This window comes from Euphorbia lathyris, chromosome 4, assembly GCF_963576675.1.
Source record: "Euphorbia lathyris chromosome 4, ddEupLath1.1, whole genome shotgun sequence".
NCBI classification, from domain to species: Eukaryota; Viridiplantae; Streptophyta; class Magnoliopsida; order Malpighiales; family Euphorbiaceae; genus Euphorbia; species Euphorbia lathyris.
This window is the reverse complement of record NC_088913.1, coordinates 87,582,423-87,592,952: the sequence shown is the minus strand read 5'-3', so window position 1 is coordinate 87,592,952 and position 10,530 is coordinate 87,582,423. Positions and strand designations below refer to the sequence as shown.

The window sequence follows — 10,530 nt, the reverse complement described above, 5'->3', positions numbered from 1 at the left end:
AAAATTACACCATTTTAGATATTAAGAGTAAAATTGCTCCTGATCCAAAATGTTAGGAGTATTTTTACACCTTCACATAAAATCAATTAGTAAATTTTATATTAAAGGGGCCCTTACTACGTGTTTTTCCTAGGGCCCCTAAATTGTCAGGACCGGCCCTGAATATATGACATGTGGTTTCTTATCTTTCCTTTGACTTATCCTACGGCTAAATCCTTACATCACACATTATTTCAAAAGGTAAATCTCAATCGGGTTTAGCAATTATGGGTGCACTAATTAAAGCAGTCTTCAATGTATTAAAGGCTTGCAAACAATCCTTGTTAAAGTCAAAAGGAGCATCTTTCATAAGTAAATTAGTAAGTGGCTTGACAATTACAGAAAATTTCTTTATATACCTTCTATAAAAACCTGCGTGTCCTAAAAATGACCTTACTCCCTTAACCGTGGTTGGTGGGGGTAAATTCTCAATCACTGAGGTCTTAGCTCTATCCACTTCCAATCATTTTTCAGAAATTTTATGTCCTAAAACTATTCCTTTATCTACCATGAAATGACATTTTTTTCCAATTAAGCACTAGGTTAGTCTCTTCACATCTAGACAATATGTTATCTAAGTTTTGGAAACATGCATCAAAAGAATCACCATATACAGAAAAGTCATCCATGAATACTTCCATGATATCTTCAATAAAATCATTAAAAATAGCAGTCTTACGATGTTGAAAAGTTGTAGGTGCATTACATAGACCAAAAGGCATTCGTCTATAAGCAAAAGTTCCATAGGGACATGTGAAGGTGGTTTTATCTTGGTCATCCGGGTAAATATAGATTTGGAAAAATCCGGAATACCCATCTAGAAAACAATAAAATGCATGTCCCACTATCCTTTCAATCATTTGATTAATGAAAGGAATAGGAAAATGATCTTCCCTAGTTGCCGTATTTAGGTTCATATATCTATACAAACCCTCCAACCTGTGGTGGTTCAGGTAGGTATTAACTCTCCTTCATCATTTCTAACTACGATCATACCTCCTTTCTTAGGTACATAATGGATCAGACTAACTCATTCACTATCCGAAATTAGATAGATAATCCCATTATCCAGAAGTTTCGTAATCTCATTCTTAACTACTTCTTTCATGTTTGGATTTAGGCGTCTTTGCCTATCCGCTTTATGAGGTCTTCCTTCTTCTAAGTGTATCCTATGCATCACAATACTAGGATTAATTGAAATTTTCCAACCTATTCTTCCTATCTAACAATTTCTTTTAAACTCATCTCTTGTTCCTTAGTTAATTTGTTGGAGATAATAATAGGAAGAGTATCGCCTTCAACTAGAAAAGAGTATCAATGGCTAGGCAATTCTTTTAACTCTAATTTTGGTGATTTTAAAACTGAGGGTGGTATTGGTTCATCATCACGAATCAAAGGCTCTAGAGCCTTATCTTCCATTTCTTCTTCAATTATGGGTTCTATAATATTTTTCTCTTCAATAATATCATTAACACATTCATCAACCAAATCAAGTTTCATACAAATAAACTCTTCCATAGGATATTTCATAGCTCTATTCATATTAAACTCAATTTCATCCTGACCAATTCTCAAAATTACCTTTCCTTCGGATACATCAACTAATGCACGTCCCGTGTTCATAAACGGTCTACCAAAAATTAATGGGCAATTAACATCATATACAAAGTCAAGTATCACAAAATCTATAGAAAAAATAAATTTATCAACTCCCACTAAAACATCTTCAATGATATCATATGGCTTTTTAGTGGTTTGATCCGCTAATTGCAAAACCATTTTAGTTCGTTTAATATCTTCTTCTAGATCTAACTTTTTGAATATAAATAATCACATTAAGTTAATGCTTGCACCTAAGTCACAAAGACAACTTGGAAATTCAATATCCCCCAATTTACAAGGAATGGTGAAACATCCTGGGTCTATTACTTGGTGGGAATATGACTCGACACAATTGAACTACAACCTTCAGTTAATGCTATAGATGAAATACCTTCCCAACTTATTTTCTTAGATATCAAATCTTTCAAAAACTTACCATAGTTAGGAATTTGAGTTATTGCATCCATAAATATTAAGTTAATATGCAAATTCTTAAGTTTATCTAGAAAGGTCAAAAGTTACTTATCATAGTCCTTGTTTCGGACTTTTTGAGGAAAAGGAGGTTTTGGTTAAAATGAACTTGCACTTGCTTCTTTGGGTGAACTCTTTAAATTTTCATTCACTTCTTTGGACTTTTTCGTCAAATCTTTTTCCTGCAAAATGTTAGTAACATCTCTGGGAATTTTCGAACCTAAATAATGTTTTACCGATCTAAGAGTTATAATACTCGCTCTTTAGGATTTTCTTCCGTATGGCTAGGAAGGCTACCCTCCTTAAGGATGGAATTGACTTGGCAATTTGTCCAATTTGTACTTCCAAATTATGGATGCTAGATGAGTGGTTTTTAAACAATTGATCAAACTTATTTTCAATACGTTTAAAATTTTCATCATGATTGTTCATTTTACCACTAATAGCATCAATAAATTTATCAATTTTGGAAAAAGTGTGCCAATAGAATCTCTAGATTGATTTTGATAGTTATTAGTTCTATCTTGATTGGCATTAGTATTATTATTTTCTTTCTAATTAAAATTCAGATTATTTCTCCATCCTAGATTATAGGTGTTCGAATACGGGTTATTGATTCGATTCTGTCATTGGACAAAATTTACTTGTTCAACCTCATCTGCACCACTATAGTCAATTTCATTTTAGATGGGGTTTCCATTAACATCACACGATGTTACAAGCTTATCAATTTTATACGAAAGTGCATAAAATTGTGCTTGTAGCATCGCTATAGGGTCAGGATTAATTATACCTTTAACAGATGATGAAGTTGAGGATGATGGTTTTGGAGTAGCTGGTGTTTGTGCATGCTCTGTGGGCCACATGCTACTGTTTATAGCCATTTTCTCTAAAAGTTCTTTTGCTTCAGCAGATGTCTTCTTCATAAATAAACCCCCCGACATAGCATCTAGTGAACCCCTTGTGGTAGGATTAATACCATTGTAAAAGGTTTGCATTAAAAGTTCATCGGGTAAATGATGTTGTGGGCATAAATGTTGAAGTTCTTTGAAGCGTTCTGATGCTTCATACAAGGTTTCATTTTCATTTTGTGTAAATGATGTAATTTCTTTTATGATCTTAGATGTTTTGGCTAGGGGAAAATATTTGGATAGGAATGCTTGGGCAAGTTGGTTCCAAGTTTGGATTGTTCCGGTCGGCATAGAATTCAACCAAACCTTAGCCATATCCTTCAATGTGAAAGGAAAAAGGCGAAGTTTGACTGCCTCGGTCGGCAGAAACGTCTATAATCTTAAAGGTGTCACAAATTTCAAGAAAGTTAGTCAAATGGGCGTTTGGATTTTTATTAGGTAATCCATAGAAAGTAACACTATTTTGTAGCATATTCAATAATGCTGGTTTTATCTCAAATTGATTTGCATTATTTCGGGTCTGACTACACTATTGGCAACTCCGTTAATTCCTGGTGTAGCATAATTCATAAGTTTAGGGCGTTCTCCAGCCATTTCTACTACTTGTGGCTCTTGATTTTGTGTCTCTTTATTATCTTTCTTCTTAATTTTCTTCTTTTTCTTTAGCGTCTTCTCAATTTCAAGATCTAGTGATTCCGGTTGAATGCCCGAACTTCTAGTTCTACGGATGAACAAAAACTACACGCATGAACAGAAACTACCTTCAAAATAAAAATTGAAAAAAAAACTGTGTAAGTATATATAATATATGTATAAGTATCTATAAACCAAGATTCAGAATAAAATAAAACAATAATAAAAAAATCAAATTGGCGTTCCCCGACAACGACGCCAAAAACTTGTTGGACGAATTCCGCAAGTACACGGTTTCGCTTGTAGTAATAAAAGATATCGATCCCACAGAGAACGTTTTGATAAAAATTATTGTTCTGATTAAATTCATTTTCTCGAGGTTTATAAGAAAATCGTTTATGTTTTAAATGGTTTCTAATTTTAATTGTGGTTACAGTTAAAACTACAATTTACAGAAATTATATTTAGATTAAAGCTTATTTCAAGGTTAATTTATACTAAGCAAAAACACAACTTATAACTTTGATTTGTTTAGAAAAAATATAATAAATTACCAATTTATTCAATTTAAAGGAATTGAACTGTAATCAATCTTTCCTCTCGACCTAAAACTGAAAACCTTAATCAAATTCGGTGTTTATATCCGATTAATCGACCTATATATCATAATGACCAAATATAAATCCGAATTTGCTTAAGTGTTCAACGAAGTTTGCATAAGAAAATACCAAAATCTCTTTATAAATATTTTTGCATGAAACTACCTGTTAGACGAGGTGCCGCGGCCTAATCTCCCGAGCGGACCGGGGGGTGGACAACCTCATGGCGACATAAGCGGTGATTGGCGCCGAAAGCAACCAATCGCGGAATCAAGCTGCTCGGCAGGACCGGAGCTCGGAGATATGGAAGAGTCGCCACCCACGAATGGGAAAATGAACACCGATCCCTTGCGGGAGACCGGTGTGGGTTCGGGAAACTTAGGTACGAGCCGAGAAGGCTAGCTCCTTTCCGGAGAAAGACTACTAGGCACCCCGACATCGCCCGGTTATGAACCACCGGCCTCCTACTCAGCATGTTAGGCGATAACGGACTAATCGTATACTTCTTTAAGTTTAAAATTCATTTGAAACCCTTTTCTTTCTCTTTTTGGAAACCATTTTGAGCATATGATATCGAAAAGCCACATCAGTAAAGAATCACCCATTTATGTTTATACATACACAGAGAGGGGGAAGAAAGAAGTGATTTATTTACAACCGTATTTAAATGTTATGTTGTGTGTCTATTCTACATTAACTTATTTCCCAAAAACGATGTTTATTACATGGTTCGCACCTTAATCGCCGTTGGAACGATTTAGGTGCGTTTTAAAACCCCGTTTGATGAAGCTTACCCGAATCGCCGTTGGAACGACTAGAGTAATTGAAAACGTTAAAGTAAAAGCCTTTTAATAAGAAAACGTGGTTAAACATACAAGTCAATTTTATTTTGTACAAATTCATTAAGAAAGCGATTCAAAATCTCCATTATTAACAAAGAAAACGATTTTGATTACAATGTTCGCTTAATCCGTCGTTGGAACGGACTAAGGTTTTAAAACGTGGTGTTTTGAAGACGATTTGAAATATCAACCAAAATGACTTTATTTATCTACATTAGAGATTTTAAGAAAGCTCATTAGCTTAAATAATTTAATTGAAAACTCTCTTTTTGTGACTTATTTTCCCCACTTATTTAATGGACTCTCTAACTATTATAATTACATCAATAAACACATTTAGGCCCAAAAATTAATTTTTCCAAGTGAAGCCCATTTGAAACATGGACTTATAAATGATCAAAAGAAATAAAGAAAATAATATAGATATATATTTACACATTTTAGCCCAAAAGACATAAAATAAGAGTAAAAGAAAATATACTATCTAATACCTATATAAGAAAGAATAATGAAAATAATATATTTATACTTTAAACATAAGAAAATAGTGAATGAAATTCATAAATAGGAAAATAGCATTTATCACTCAAAATAATTTTATTTAACAATAATTAAGATAACCCAAATATACCCCAAAACTATATATATACATAACTAATATAATCCTAATGTAAAAAAGACTATATGTTCATCCCCCAATATCTACTAATTATCTCCCAAAATGCCCAAGTAAATAACATTTAAAATAGAATTTAATGTAATTTAAATGAATAATAATAAAAAAGAAAGTAATATGTACATATACAAAAAATTAGAATAAAAATGGAATACCAATCTCCTAAAATAATTATATATGTTAAAGTTTTAAAACAATTTGAAAAGAATATATTATATATATATATACTAAGGATTAAAAGTCTAAAAGTTAAGAAAAAGGGATTGAAATGGCATTTTTTACATTTTGACAGATTTACCGACGGAACATCCGTCGGTAAACAGCATTTAGTGACAGAATTGGCAAATTACAGCAGCACTTCAATATTTTCCAGATTTGTTCAAAAGCTTTAAATTAAATCTAATTCAATCGTTTTGGACTTCCGAACTACCAAAGATGGATCATATTCGAACACGGAAGTTCCTAAAACGATGTTTTTATTTTAAAACGTTATTTGGAAACCTCTTTTAAATAAAAAAAACTTAGAATTACAACATTTTCGATACCCGAACTACCTTTTTATCGGATCACGGTTCGTATTGGGATATCCAAAACGAGGTTTTTATTTTAAAACAAAACCGACTTTTATTTAACACGAAACGAAAATTAAATAAATACGTTAATTAAATAAAACGTGACAAAATAAATAAATAACTAAATGAATAAAAAACTATAGCATAAAAAAAAATAAATAGAAGGAGAGAATAAATTAAATAAAATAAAGAGTCTAGTCCTCGGATAATACCTTTAATTCGGTATCTGACAGTCGAAGCCGATTGATTCCACGAACCGCGAGCTCCCGTTTTTTATGAAAAATTTAGTAAAAATTGAACTTAGGAATTTTAGAGATTTTCAATTTTAGGAAAAAAAAATGTTTTTTCCCAAAAAATCCACTTCCTCTCTCTAGAAAAATATCTAGTGTGAGAAAGCTCTCCCCAAAAAATCCTCCCTCTTCACCTTGGGATCCGTGCCCTTATATAGGGAAACGGATCCCGGAACAATGGGCGACGTCCTAAAAAAATTGGGCGTCGCCCATTGTGGTTGGGCGGCCGCCCAACCTAGTGTTGGGCTACCGCCCAACATGAGTTGGGCGGCCGCCCAACAATAGTTGGGCTGCCGCCCAATAATGTTGGGCGAGCGCCCAACGCGAGATTGGGCGCCCGCGCCCAACCCTCGTCGGGCGTCCGCCCGACGCGTTGGGCGTTCGCCCGACGTGGTTGGGTGCCCGTCCGGCGACCCTCGGGGCGTGCCCCGCGCCGTCGGACGCGTGCACTCCTTGGCCGCCGAGCGCGCGTTCCGCGCAGCTAGACGCTCGCACGTCGCGGCCGCCGAACGCGCGCCCCGCGCTGCCAGGCACGTGTGCTCAACGGCCCACGAGGGCGCGCACCGCCAGCGGTCCCAGGCATTGCTCGGGCGTCGAGAGCGTGCCACTACGGTGCGTCCGACGGACGCCGCGCGCACGTCTCGAACCGTCAAGCGGGCGTTCGACCATCGTCGTCCGCGTACGGGATGCCGTTGTGTGCCCGTGCCGTGCCGTTAATTTTCCTCAGCTTATTATTCTTTATATATTTTTTAAAACTTCCGGAATCGATCGCTTCGACCGTCTTGTTTCAGGTTTTCGTCACAGATCCTCCGACTCGGTGTCTACAGTTGCCCCTACTTTTCTATTTTGACAGTGATGTGTGTGGTTAGAAAACGTTTTTGCTAACGTAACACATGCAATGTAAAACATATAAAAGTAAAAGACACGTAACGAGTAGGAGGAAACATACCTGACCTTTGCGCTGCGCGCTCCGGCGTTGCTCTCTGACTGCATCAGACTCTGCTTCGGGCTGCACCCTAGTTCACGACCACGGGGATAATGGCTAAATAGCTACCCTAGTTTACGACCGCGGGGATAATGGCTAAACAGCTACCCTATTTCAAGATTGCGGGGATAATGGCTAAATAGCTACCCTGATTTACGACTGCTGGGATAATGGCTAAACAGCTACCCTATTTCAAGATCGCGGGGATAATGGCTAAAAAGCTACCCTATTTCAAGATCGCGGGGATGATGGCTAAACAGCTACCCTGGTTTACGACTGCGGGGATGATGGCTAAACAGCTACCCTGGTTTACGACTGCGGGGATAATGGCTAAACAGCTACCCTATTTCAAGATTGCGGGGATAATGGCTAAATAGCTACCCTGATTTACGACTGCGGGGATAATGGCTAAATAGCTACCCCATTTCAAGGTTGCGGGGATAATGGCTAAACAGCTACCCTATTTCAAGATTGCGGGGATAATGGCTAAACAGCTACCCCATTTCAAGATCGCGGGGATAATGGCTAAACAGCTACCCTAGTCTACGATCTTAGGTAAATATGGCTCAAAAGCAACTCCGGTCCGCGACCATGAGTCAGATGGCTCAAAAGCAACTCCGATCTGCGACCTTGAGTCAGATGGCTCAAAAGCAACTCCGGTCTGCGACTGTGAGTCAGATGGCTCAAAAGCAACTCTGGTCTGCGACCGTGAGTCAGATGGCTCAAAAGTAACTCCGGTCTGCGACCGTGAGTCAGATGGCTCAAAAGCAACTCCGGTCTGCGACCGTGAGTCAAATGGCTCAAAAGCAACTCCGGTCTGCGACCGTGAGTCAGATGGCTCAAAAGCAACTCCGGTCTGCGACCGAGAGTCAAATGGCTCAAAAGCAACTCCGGTCTGCGACCGTGAGTCAAATGGCTAAAAAGCAACTTCGGTCTGCGACCGTGAGTCAAATGGCAAAAAAGAGGGTTCTGTTTCTGGATTTTCTTACCACACTGTTGTCTATATTTTCTCACTGGAGCTATCATCTCGACGATTCAATGGGCACACGTCTGAGTCCGAAATGAAATAGACTACTGATTGTTTTTCTGTTGACTGTCGTCTGTATTTTGACTGGTGTCACTGTTCTGTAAAAATTAGCTGTTGTCTGGAATTGATGTTTTGACAATGTTAGTCACTGTCTGGGAGAAATGCAGGCTGAAACGGACTGCAAATCGGAGGTCTGTGCACCTGGTAATTAATTATTTACTTTTTACCTTTATGTCAAATCGTACTTTTTTCACTATTTATGGGAATGCCATTCCCTTTTCCTATATAAGGTGGTGGGGTTTCATTTCAACCCCACACCTTCTCTCTCCTCTTTCTCTCACTAGACTTCAATTTGGATTATTCTCGGGATGGATTTAGACGAATGGGATGGCACCAGAGGCATGGACGAGGTTTATGTAAACCTGGATAGAGTGGATACCTTCCACGACCCTACAACACACTTGAGCAGGACACGCTGCAACGAGGTAAGTGGTTTCTCACTTTTATTTGATTTGAACTCTAGGATTTAGCACTCCTATACGAACATGATTTGCATGCTAACTCTTAGACTACCTTAGAGGACCTTAGCTAGAAAACGTGAATTCCTTTATTTACACGTAACACCTGTTTGTTTTTGTAAGAATGCGCGCTATATGCATGTGAATAGTACACTACGAATTTATGCATGTTGACAGTAAAAACGACGTGAATAGTAAAAACGTGAATAGTGCACGTGAATAGTAAAAACTTAGCTAATGCACGTGAATAGTAAAAACGTGAATAGTGACAACGTGAATAGTAAAAACTTAGCTAATGCACATGAATAGTAGACGTGAATAGTGCACGTGAATAGTGACAACGTGAATAGTAAAAACTTAGCTAATGCACGTGAATAGCAGAACGTGAATAGCAAAAACTTTAGCTAATGTACGTGAATAGTAAAACGTGAATAGTGACAACGTGAATAGTAAAAACTTAGCTAATGCACGTGAATAGTAGACGTGAATAGTGCACGTGAATAGCAAAACGTGAATAGTAAAAACTTAGCTAAATGCACGTAAATAGTGAAAACGACGTGAATAGTAAAAACTTACCTAATGCCCGTTAACGTACGTGAATAGTAAAACCTAATCTACGCTCCTCGTCACCGCAGACGAGAGTGGATCAAAGAATTGACTCAACCTTACGTGAAGGACCCTACATGAGAGATTTTTTTTTTACAGAAAATTGGTCCTAACTGACCGGATGTCTCTAGGTTAGATAATGAAAGAATACCTGTTCTTGACGCGTTCTTATCAAATGCATGCTTTAGGAGCCGTATTTAAATTTTCTTGTCTTGTTCTTTTTAGTTCATTGAGATTTCGGGGACCACCGCCGAGATTCACTCATGGTACGATAGGCTAGGCGCCGCGGCGAGAGCCCGCGTGCGCGAGTTGGGCTTCGAGCCCTTTATTGCAGCACTGCCCCGCACCAACGGGGTATGCGATCCTTTTGGCCTACGGGCCTTATACGAGCGGTGGGCTGACTCGACCCACACCTTCCACCTTTCCTTTGGGGAGATGACCATCTCGCCTCGAGATTTTTCGCTGTTGACAGGATTGCGAGGGAGCAACACTCCCGTCCCTTTCCACTTTGGTATGATGCGACCACGGGTTGACCCTGCTAGGCTTGCTACCTTGATTGGACCGGGAGTTCGTCTATGCGCCAAGTCTACTCCGGCGAAGTTTGTCTCTACCGCGAGCCTCTTGAGTAGACGTGATTTCTGCGAGACTGATGCTACCGACCTGGCGGTTCGTAGTTTCTTAGTATATGCTCTGAGTGAGACGATTTTCCGCACGAAGGGCGGGAAGGTACACGCAGGTCTCATTTAGGCACTTAGCGAT

General features: G+C 38.3%; 1 non-coding gene across 1 annotated transcript; it reads left to right on the top strand.

Annotated features, from left to right (window-relative positions):
• The first annotated feature begins 3,126 nt into the window (after positions 1 to 3,126).
• Positions 3,127 to 3,232, top strand: LOC136228122 (small nucleolar RNA R71). Its single transcript, XR_010688456.1, has one exon. It is a non-coding gene; the product is annotated as a small nucleolar RNA R71 (small nucleolar RNA).
• The last annotated feature ends 7,298 nt before the right edge of the window (positions 3,233 to 10,530 follow it).